This window comes from Ambystoma mexicanum, chromosome 2q (assembly GCF_040938575.1).
Source record: "Ambystoma mexicanum isolate Mex_15411 chromosome 2q, UKY_AmexF1_1, whole genome shotgun sequence".
NCBI lineage: Eukaryota > Metazoa > Chordata > Amphibia > Caudata > Ambystomatidae > Ambystoma > Ambystoma mexicanum.
In genome coordinates this window covers 973555816-973567799 of record NC_090924.1, presented here as the reverse complement: position 1 = coordinate 973567799, position 11984 = coordinate 973555816, and positions in this window count along the sequence as shown.

Sequence of the window (11984 nt, the reverse complement as noted above, 5' to 3'; positions counted from 1 at the left end):
CGGATACACTTCCCTGTTCACTCCGTGGACAGGACACCAATTGGCTTAGAGGGAAACGTGGTGTCCGTGGACATCGGACGCACCCGCTGATTGGATGGTGAAAAGCATGAAGTGCGTCAGATTTTTGCAAACGCCCACCAGCTAGGATTCGCAGACAGCGACCGGTGTCCGCGGATATTGCGGTAAAAATATATTAAAAAACACAACATTGCACTTGTCAAACATAGCAAATAATCTCTGGGGAGCTGAGGGGTGATGAGGATGGGATGGAATATGGCTGCAAGAAGCAAAAAACAGGCATTTTTCACCGCAAAAGTAGATGTTCACGAACAGGCCTGTGGAGTTTGTGGACACCTCAGCATTACAGGGTTGGTGAAAAGCAGTTCTTGGATGGCTTATAACTTTGGCACCAGTTAATGAAAATGCATGAAATTTTATTCCTGACCTGATTCTGAATGAGTTTGCAAAGTTTGGTGGGATTCTGTCAAGAGGGGGCAAAATTAGATGGAGGGGTCCCAAAATAATGTAAAGGTTTATAAATGAGGTGCAATTTGATGAATCTACACTTATTTTGGCAAACTGATAACAGATCTACATATAAATGTTTTTGCGAAGTTTGGTGGGATTTTGTCAAGCGTGGACAAAATTAGAGGGGGATCCCAAAATATTGTAAAGGCTTATACATGTGGTGCCATTTGACAAATCTACACAAAGGTTTGCAAACAGATTATACATCTAGATATAAATGTTTTCATAAAATCTGAATGGATTTTGTTTTTTGGCAAGTGCCATAATGTAGGTACAAAAAAAGTGATATACCTTTGGTGACTGAGGTGTAGCCTGTGGCCATTGGCAGTGGCCAGATTGTCCGGGTCATGGAATAAGGTCATGATCCGGACAATCAGGCTACTGGCCATGACCACGAGGGACAACACATGGGTTAAAATGGCCATGTCCACCTGGGACTGGCTTTGTGGTAAAGTTATTCAAAATTGGGATAGGTTTGAAAGGGAAGAAAAATGTGCTAATGGTAATATGGTCATAGGGTTCTCTTTTCGCCTTCTGCAGGCTGCCATGGAAAGCAAAGAGGGGCCCTGTACAGAACACCGTCTTCACTTTCCATGGTGGCCATCTTGGAAAATCCTTTTTTTAGCACCCCGCGTTCCCATTTTGGGAACCTAGGGTGCTAATAGCCTTCATCCCCATTACAGGGGCTGGAATGGGGGGATAATGGTCCGGAGACCTCGTTATCCACCCTCGCTTCACTTGGGCTGATAACTTGGGCTGCCAGGCCAGTATCCACCGTTCCATCCCTGGAACGGGGGATACATTCCACAATATTCCATTAGCATAACACAAAATGCAAATGGAAATGTTGCAAAATCTTAGTAAGTCTATGTACTTTACTGAGAAATATAAAGTAGATCGAGTCTATACGTTTATTTTTGTTCTAATTTTTAACTGTAAAAGGTGGTTCCTAAAGGAACATTTCTTTTATTGTTTTTGGATGCATTTTTTTTGTTTGGCAGGAGAGCTTAGAACGAAAGGTGGGGAGGGAAATGAGGGAAGAGGCACTAAACACTAATATGGAGGGGCAGGTGGACAGGAGAAAATGATGCGCGTGTGTTATTTCTAAGGTAGGGGCATAGTTTCTCAAGCTCCTTGATAACAGCAGTGGTGGTGTCTCTTGGGGAGGAGGGATGGCATTAACTGATTCCATTTAAAGATAAATAGCAGTTTTGCTAAAAGTATGTACTGTGTACTAGATTGTTAATGGATGAGTAGGAATAGGTGTTGGAGCTGTGCAAGGGAAACTTTGAAGTTGAAAGTTCCTAGATCAGTAGAAAATGCAATTCCGAACAGTCCGCAAAGCATAGATCTTATCATGAAGTGCGGACAGGTTCTCGGACACATCATCATGCCGCGCGCCAGCGTATGGTCATGTGGCACTGTCCCGAAGGTCCGCAATGAATTCAGATGTTCGTAGACGTTATGGTTAAGTTACACTAATAAAAACATATGAAATTCAATGAAAAACCTTTGTTAAGGAATCGTTATGGTTAAGTTGCACTAATAAAAACCTATAAAATTTAATGAAAAAACGTTGTTAAAGGGACGTTATGGTTAAGTTGGACTCATGAAAACCTATGAAATTCAATGAAAAAAAATTGTTAAGGGGACGTTATGGTTAAGTTGCAGAAATAAGAACCTATGCAATTCAATGAAAAAAACTTTGTTAAAGGGACGTTATGGTTAAGCTGTGCTACTAAAAACCTATCAAATTCAGTGAAAAAACTTTGTTAAAGGGACGTTATGGTTACAAGTAAAACAAAAAAAAACTGAAATTCACCAGTTATGGTTCACTAAGCAACCATAACTTGCGCCACCGCCGTGCACTAGAATAACACCCATGACATCAAAGATGACATCACAAATATGATTGATTACATCACTGATGACATCACATGTCTAGCCCCTTCTTTTTTTGTTCACTGACATATCAATGCCAGGTGAGTTTATTCACTGACAGTCAAAAACTTAAAATTCAAAAGGCATTACATATGTAGATGTTGCTATTCTCACATGTTCTTACAGTTCTTTGCTTAGAATTCAATCGCATCTTATGATGCACATACATAGGGCCAGGAGCAGGCCTGAAACACAGCAATCATTTCTATGCGTAAAGATAATCATGTTGGTTATACACAGTGGCTCATGACAATGCCTCTTGTTTACCTAATTTACTCTCCCTGTATAAGCCCTATATTTGTATACATTGTGGTCTCTTAGGGGTCGATTCATGGAACAAACATGCGCCGAAAATCCAAGCGCAAGCAGGCGCAAGGTGGCACAAGCGTGAGAAAGCAAGCTCACGCATGCGATTTAAGGAAGGCGTTGCGCGTGTATACCACTGGTTGTGCGCCAAATCCGTGCGTGGCGCTCGTGGCCGCACACGTCATCAAGCGGCGTGCGCTACGGGCACAGTGAAAGCACACATAATGCAGCGCACACAACAAAAGTGGGCGGAACAGTGGGTGTAACACGCGGAATGGGGAATAACGTGTGAAAAAGAAGGCATAACTGGGGAAGTACTGCATGGAACTACACGGAATGCCCACACGCACGCGAACAACCCATATTCATGGATCCGAATACGGGAAACCTGTGCACGGCAAAAGACGCGCATAGGCATCTACTCGTCCGCCACAGGAAGGCAGGCGGAAGCGTCCCCGCGCACAGTATAAAAGTGCGCACAAACAACAAACACGTATACAACGCTACAATGAATTCCCCATTTGTCGCAGCACTGATCGTGGGACACCGCAGGAGGAGAATAGCCGGGGCACGCATTTTTTCACCCCGGACAAGCCTTTTTGGGATGTCTGACGACCAGGTCTACGGCAGGTATAGGTTTCCACCTCGTATCATCCTAGACCTGGTCAGGGAGTGGGAAGATGACCTTACATCCCCCACCCTCTGCTCCCAAGCATTAAGCCCCTTGGAGAAGGTGCTCAATGTCCTGCATTTTATGGCCACTGGGTCATTTCAGCGGACTACTGCCATAGTGGGGGGGTCTCACAGGCCACGCAGTAACGCTGCCTACACCAGGTCTTGGCAATCATGACAGCGCGCCCCTCAGTCCGCAGGCACATATACATGCCCAGAACACCCGCAGAAAGGCAGGCCGTTGTCCAGGACTTTTACAGGGTGGCACACTTCCCCAAAGTGCTTGGTGCCATAGATTGCACCCATGTGGCCCTACGTCCGCCTAGGGCCACTGAGCACATCTATCAAAACCGCAAGCACTGGCATTCCATCAACGTGCAGGTGGTATGCGATGCAAAGGGAATCATCACCTCTGTCTATGCAAACTACCCTGGCTCCACCCATGACAGTTTCATATACAGAATGTCTGCCCTGAGCCGGGCCCTAGAAGCTGGCCAGCATGATGACACATGGCTCCTAGGTGAGTATAAATGCCTGTGCACATGCATGCATGTCACACACACACACAAATACACAAACCCCAATAATCACAACCATCATCACCTCTCCAGGGGACAGTGCCTACCCTCTGAGCAACCACATGATGACACCAATTCGGAACCCAACCACACCACCCCAGGTAAGATACAACGCTGCCCATATTGCAACCAGGGCCATAGTGGAGAGCACATTCGGAGTGCTCAAGTCACGCTTCCGCTCCCTTGACCGCTCTGGCGGACAGCTACTCTATGCACCCCCTGTAGTGTGCAGGATCATTGTGGCAGCATGTGTCCTGCGCAAGGTTGCAACACGGCAGGGCGTACCGGTGGACATGGTGGTGCCCCCACATCCCAACCACAGGCACAGGCGCTGCCCATGGGAGGGGACAGGGCACGTGGCGAGGCAGCCCGGACCCAGCTTGTGGCCACATTTTTCACCTAAACTCCCACCCCTGCAGAGTTCACACAGGCCTGGCACATACCAGGTGACAATCGATGATGACAAAGAGACAGTCAACTGTCACAACCTTACCACCCTGAGAATGTTGCCATGCAAGTGCCACATTGTGTGCATCTCTAGCTACTTAAACATAAGCAATCCTGTGTGACCAAAAGGCACACATGCAAGGTGTGAATCACACAGACCTGCAAAACAGGTCATGACTATCCCTGCTATGTCACCCAAACCCTCCTAAACCACAACATGACATGGCAAGCAATAGCTATACACCAACACAGTACCAATAAGGTACACATTGACATGTGAAAAATGTAAAGTGGCATCACACAATGATGCCTGACATGGAATCAGATGAAATGACTGACCAACAACACCTCACCCAAAAGAAGTCATACCCAAGTGCATTTCAACAGTTGTATTTGTAACGTAGCAATGAATGCCTGTCTAAATGCACATTGTGCATTGCAAAATCAACACTGCAGCTTCTGTGTGCCGTGCCCACCTCATGCAACACACTGCTCAGCGCGCAGCATAGTGAACAGCCATTGTGTGTGACGCACACCCTGAGCATCACATCCAAGCGACAAACTACATCAAAAAGCAAATTACGCATGTACAGGATCCACAATTGGTCATAGATCATGTGCTGCAGGGACACAGTGGGCACCAGAAGGCAAAGAGAGTGCACATGTGGACATGGAAGGGTGGTTGTACATGTAGTGGATCATAGAGCGAGTGTATGGGTCAGTAGGGACATGCACTCAATATATGCATGTGCAATCAAGTGACCATCAGTTTCCTCTACACATCACATGTGAACATTCACCATGTGTACACCCCAGCATGTCAAGCCACAACTATTCCCTCACACCTGAAAGGTAAACACAACACATGAACAGGCATTGATCAGCAGAATACATCATGCACATAGGATACTGCAATTACAATGTCAGGGTGTGCATCACACTGTAGGGCAAGGCAACTGTCAACAACAAAACACCCCCCCCCCTCACAAATCACCATGACCCACTGAACAACTGCACCTGGGTTATCTAGCCTTCATCCTTGAAGTTCACCTGGCCACAGGATCACCCTTCCCCTTTGTCACCATCTCCCACCTTGTGTGCAAAAAGTGTCCAGCACCCTCAGAGGCCACCTTGCCCTGCAAAAACACCACATCAAAGAGAACTCAAAGCAGGCCAACACAAAAGCCAAGTAAAAGCCTGCAGGCAGCAAAACAAACCAGAAGACCCTCCAGTAGATGACTTGAAGTAGCAGTACGTCGCAAAGCCCAAGTACTACCACAATGACGTAACAACCAAGGTAGCACAGTAAAACAATGTCACAACAGGATGTGTACCATGTGTGGTACATAACACAGAATAATGCACCACAAATTGATGTGTACTGTCACTGCTCCCGTGTACAGGTGCAGGAGTGGCACGAACCAACCACCCCCACCGTGGCTGGGTGCCTGCAAGGTCAAACTCACACAGGCCTCTGAGACCCTGGTGGGGAAGGAGGGTCAGAGATATGCAGTCGGGACAGGCAATGCTATACTGGATAACCGGAATGAGGGGCAGGAGAGGGGAGTAGGCTTCACATGGGAAAGTAGGAAATGCACAAAACTGTACTACTCACGTTAACACATACACAAGTACACCAAACCTGATCATCATGCACATAGTAACAAATTCCTCAAATGGAAGACAAACAGAAACATCTCTGGGGTGAGTGCTGGCCTCCTGCCTGCGCACTCTCAGGTCCGGTAACAGGAGTAGTTTAATGCTGCAAAGAGAGCCACAGTTACTAATCTGTGCGTGCCCATAACACACAAACACACCACCATATATGCCCCAAAGTAACAAAATACTCTACAAACAAACAATCTGGTGTGGATGCTTCGTACCCATATGTAACATTACCCCTGTGATGGTTCATACACAGTCAATGCAGTAAATCATGCGCTGCTGGGTGCATTGCAAATGGAAGAACAATGTGTCACGAATCACACAACATGCAATGTTCCCTGGGTAAGCAGCCAGACACATGTAGCAAGGAACTACTTCTGAACAAGTCGTGTTCCACCATGACCCAAATGAAGTAGGTAGTGCATGTGTCAAATTGTTCATGGTAATGAAATGCACTGCACACAAGTCTGTCCCATGCTGTCTGTCCCTGTGAGCTGCTTCTTTTCATGTCTCAGAATGCTACATGGCTAATACAAGTGCCTCAATGGACCATGGTGGACCGGAGGGTATGTGCCACTGGCCCTGCAGGTGCCCCAGACAACTTTCCCATCAACTAGCCATTAGTCCACCAACGCATCTCAGCTGTATTGTGCGCTTCAACACCAATATTTGTCCAAGCTCACCGTCAGTGCTGCTACTAAGCATACATGTGCAACTGGCCAGGTGGAAGGTCTGCTGCGTTGTGGCCCCCCTGTGCTGCTCACCTTGCCTGGAGTCCCTAGAAATACATCAGCTGTTTTCAGATGTATGAGCGCAATCCCTGTGCCTCTGCATGCGCACACATGCGCATGTCGGCACCACCAAACGTGTCCAGCTTCCAGACGTCCAATGGCCCATGTCTGCTCGCAAAGGTGGTCTGGAGGCTCATCACCCTGCAGAAAGGGCATGAAACACATGATTAATGCTTTAAAATCATCTGTGTGTGTCTCTTCAGGCATTACATGACTGGACCATGTCAGAGACGTACAACACAAATCACACCATCAGTCCGTCTTTCACAGGCAAACTGTTGAACACACCATCTACGCCATGAATTGCAACAAGCACATGTACAGTATAGATAATAAACATACTACACAATGGATAGCAATGAATGTACACATCAATTATGAAACCCCCCATCTAGCGAATGAAGAACAGTGGCCAATAACGCCCCTATCATCCCCACTAGGGGTGTTAACACAAGTTTCACAGCAGCAGACATGCCACAGATATGACAGTCCAGAGCCCTTGTGTAATAGGCTGTTACACCGAACCATCCTTGCGAGCCCATGGAAAAGGGAAGCAGGAGTGGCATATGTGAGTCAAGGACCCCACGCTGCAAACACATACACAAGACAAGCTTGAAGGGGGCAGCTGGAAAAGACAGTGGATGCTCTCAAAAGCCACAAAGCACCACACCGTCACAAGAAAGCACAATAGACAAACAATTTTAAACTATATTAACTGATTACACTAACTATGAAAAACCTACATTACCTATTTAAACTAACTATGAAAATGAAACTAAACTAACTAAACTAAAAGAAAAATGAAAAATGGCCACATACGACCTGGGGGGGAAGACACCCAGGAGGGGGGAGGTACAGGGTGCTGCTCAACACCCACATGCGATGATGTTGAGGAAAAAAAAACCTCCATGGGCTCAACGCCAGCACAGCCCGACCTATGTGGGAGATAGATTGTCGTCCGAGTCTGGCTCTTCCTGGAAAGAAGGACATGGCACAGGAGCCTGACCACGTCTAGGCGCAGATTGCCCCTCATCGGCAGCAAGTCTGCCGGATGGGTGAGCCTGGTTCTGTGCGGCGATCACACGTAGGTCTGCATGCAGAACCTCCCGTGATACACGTGCTTCCTCTTGCAAGGTAGCACGTGTAACACGGAGTTCCTCCTGCAAGGCCTGGCTGGACAACTGCTGCACCTCTCGGCAAGCATGTAGCTCAGCCAAGATGGTACGCTCAAGCTGCGCAAACCTCTCCTCTGCCCGCTCCCTCTGGGACATCAGAAGGACACCCAGAGTGGATCTGAGGGAAGCATACTCTTGCCTCAGGGCCTCCATGTGTGCCTCTGCGTGAGCAGCAATCGCTTTACGCAGAGATGACATTTCAGCCTGGCGTGCCCTGTCTGAGGCCGCCATGCCCAGGCTGAGCGAGCGGGCCGCGGACTGTGCCGCCTGCTGCTGGAGAAGCACCTGACTAGCAGGGGGGAGCACGGATTGGGCCACGCGCTCCATGCTCTCAGCGATGTTCTCCATTGCTGCCCCCTGCCGTTCAGAATTGGCAGTCATGTCTTGCTCCCACTCAGTATACTGCGGTTGCGCACGGCGACCACGTTGCTGGGCTTGACCCCTGCGGGACCCAAGGACTGGGTGTCCTCGTTGTGTTGGCACCGCTTTCGGCTGCACGACTACATGCCCCCGTCAACGTGATGGCCCAGGCACATCAGTGACTGGTGTGGAGGGTGACCCTGTGTCCCGGTCCACCACAGGCGGAGGTTCCAAGACTGTCTGACCCCTCAGTGCAGGTGTCGCGGACAGAGGAGTGTCCACATCAGAATCATTCACCCCTGACATATGGACCTGATGCTCATCCAACTCGACATGGACGTCAGAGTGGTCATCAGGGCTGGACTCATTGCCAGCCAGAGACAAGATGGACTGTAGCACATGTGGGATTTTTTGGCCTACCACCCCACGGCCCCCACTTGTACCGGGTTGCTGTAGTGATGACAACCCTGTGCCTGGCATGACAACACCATCCTCTGGCTCCATTGCGTCATCATCTGAAAAGTAGAGAGAAAAAAGGTCACTACACATGTTAGAAGCACACAACACACACACAGACACCAAACACATCTAGCAGACATGTCACACACAGAATAGAACCTGCCATGCATGCTGGGTCAACTTGAAATTGCTTCTGTGATTAGGCACGTCGAAAGGTGTCAGTTTACACTGAAGTGGGTCGATGCAGTTCAGCAAATATGTATGTTACTCACTATCTACATGTACAAGAACTTCATGATGTGTGTCAGAAAATGTGAAGGCAGTGCAAGGTCAACTTCAGGCATCACGTGCAATGTGCATTCAATTGGTAGCATGTCTACAAGCAAACCACCCCTCCCCCCAAGTGCAAATGCAGGGATGCCTAGCATGGTATCAAAAGGCTGAACATAGACCTGTGTATTGACAGACAGTGTTGACTAGCATCAACTGCATCATGTGAGTCAAGTGACAACACAGCAAATGATGATGGGACAGTAAGCAGGACACATGATGACACCTCCGCATTACACCCATGTGTGAAGAAGACACTACACCAGTTGGACAGAGTCATTGGCCATTAAACAGGCTGAGGCCTGTAACCCAACCTAAACATGTGTGTGACGCAGGACTGAGCCACAGTGGAAATGTGAAGGATGATGCAATGTAGGTCCCCCTGGACTCCTACTACAATGATCATCCAGTCAAGGACACATAAGGCCTGAGTGGAATACACATGGAGCATGAATGGGCACTCATGTCTCTGCGGGGCATCTGACCTCTGCACAGTCCAAGTCAGACACCCTTCATCAAGTACAAAGGATGTACCACACAGCATATGTCTGGCAGATTGGCCACTGCAAGTTAGCATGTACACAGGACGCATGAACAGGGAAGTACTCAACTGCAAAATTGAAGCATACCAGTGTTAATGTGGAATTGGGGTGCAGAGCGGGGGTAGAGGGTCAAGGGAGCATGCCTACATGGAGTATCCGCATGCAGGCAGAGGACACATGCACGTCAGTCATGCTATTTATAGTCCCTGGGCTGAGAGGAAGGTCACCCCACGCTACATGCAGAAGGGCCAGTGAGCTGGAACATGGACTTGAGGGGCATCCTGTTGACCAGCATGTGAGTAGGGTGCAATAGTGGTGATGCGGACAGTCCCCGTCCGGTCCACATGTCCACCATCCAGCAGAGCAGACATGCATCAGGGAAGCATTGCATTACTTGCACATCAGAACCATGTACACGTGACATGTAGTGGCAGTCCTGCACAACACATCCCACAAGTAAAACACACATGTCCACAACAAACACGCAGCAACACTCACTGGACTGGGCATCAAAGTCCGGCATCTCTCCCACTCCTTCCACCGATTCAGATGGTATGAACTCCGCAATGAGTGACTCATGCGGAGTGAGGTCTTCCTCCTTTTGGTGCAGGCCCACTGCCAGTCACCAGAGTCAAGTTGTAATGTGAGGCACGCTTAGCCTTAGCGCTGCGTTTGAGGTCATTCCAACACTTTTTGCACTCTTGCACCGTGCGCACCTCATGGCGAATGCACTCACATGTTCCGCAACTTGCTTCCAGTGGGTATCACGATAGGCAGCCGTAGTCTGACAATTAGGACCCACTAGCATGTCACGGCTGTGGCCAGCAAGTAGTCCACGAGGTAGTCCAGTTCCTGGTTGCAGAAAGGCTTCTTCCTCGACGTGCTGGAGGTCGTGGATGTGTGTGGGGTTCCAGTCTGTGCTGCAGGTGCAACCTTCCTCCTCTTGGATTGTGGCGCAGATCCTGGCTGGCAAATGCCGCCCTGATCACTATGGCCAGTAGCACCGGTGGATTGAGCCAAGGGAATGGCAGGTGGAGGTTCGACCAAAGGCCTGACTTGCGTCAGTGGCAGCTGGGTGCCCTCTAATGGACCCTGCGCAGCAAGATCCGCTGTGGCAGGGTCATTGACCGCGACTGTCCTGGTTGGCAGACTCACAACCGGGGTGTTGTTGGCTGCATCTGCCCCTGCACTTGCCAACACCCGGCTGGTCGGGGCAGCAGATGACATTACTGCCCCAGGGACACGTGTCTTGGTCAGGGCAGCCCTGCGTGCACCTACAGTTTCCCTCCTGGCCTGTTGGAAATCTTCCAAGGGCTCTTCAAGTGCCGACGCAGCCTGTGCTGGCAGACCCTGAGCCTGGGTGGTGGTGTCCACAGCTGCACCTGCAGCTACCACTACCCTTGAGCCTGTGGCAGTTGATGAAACAGACTGCCGGGTCACACGGGCGCCAGTGCCAGATGCAGAAGCTGCATCTCCCGAACCACAGGGGGTGGTGGCAAGACTGCACCGACACATAGCACAACATCGTGCTCAAGTGGCGCACCCCTGCCTCTTCCCCCTCTGCGGCCACCCTGGACACCCTGGAGTCCCCCTACTCCCTGGTCACCCCGGCCACATCCCTGACCACGCCCTCCACGAGGAGGACGCCCAGCTGAGGCGCCCCTCACCTTTGGTGGCCTCCCAACCATGGCACAGATGGAGTAGTGCCGGCACAGATGGAGGAGTGCCAATGGGAGGTGTACACCACAATTGTCCTGGGCAATTGGGGTGAAGGGGGTGGGATGCAAGATGTTAACAGCCCCCCTGCACCTGCAAGGCTGTATGTGACCCCGGTGATGTAGTGACGGGTTACGCAATGCTCAAGCACCCCAAAACTGCAGTAAAACCGTGCACGCAACCCTGCAGCCTATGTGCGTGGAATCAACCACCCGCAGTACGTGGTGGCACCCAGTAACACAAAAAAATGCGTACGCTTGGAACACGCAGGCTACTATGACCTCGAAAACGGGTGCAATACACAGGGGCACCCGCAGTGGGAAAAATAGCATGCACGACTCACCGTATGACTAGCGTGATAATGAAAAATACGCGTAGCCAATACCCCCGCCAAAAGAAGAGATACGTCCTCGATCCGTTGTGAAGTTGTGATGGTGCGCGAAACAACACGAAGCAGCAACGCTAGTCGGTCTC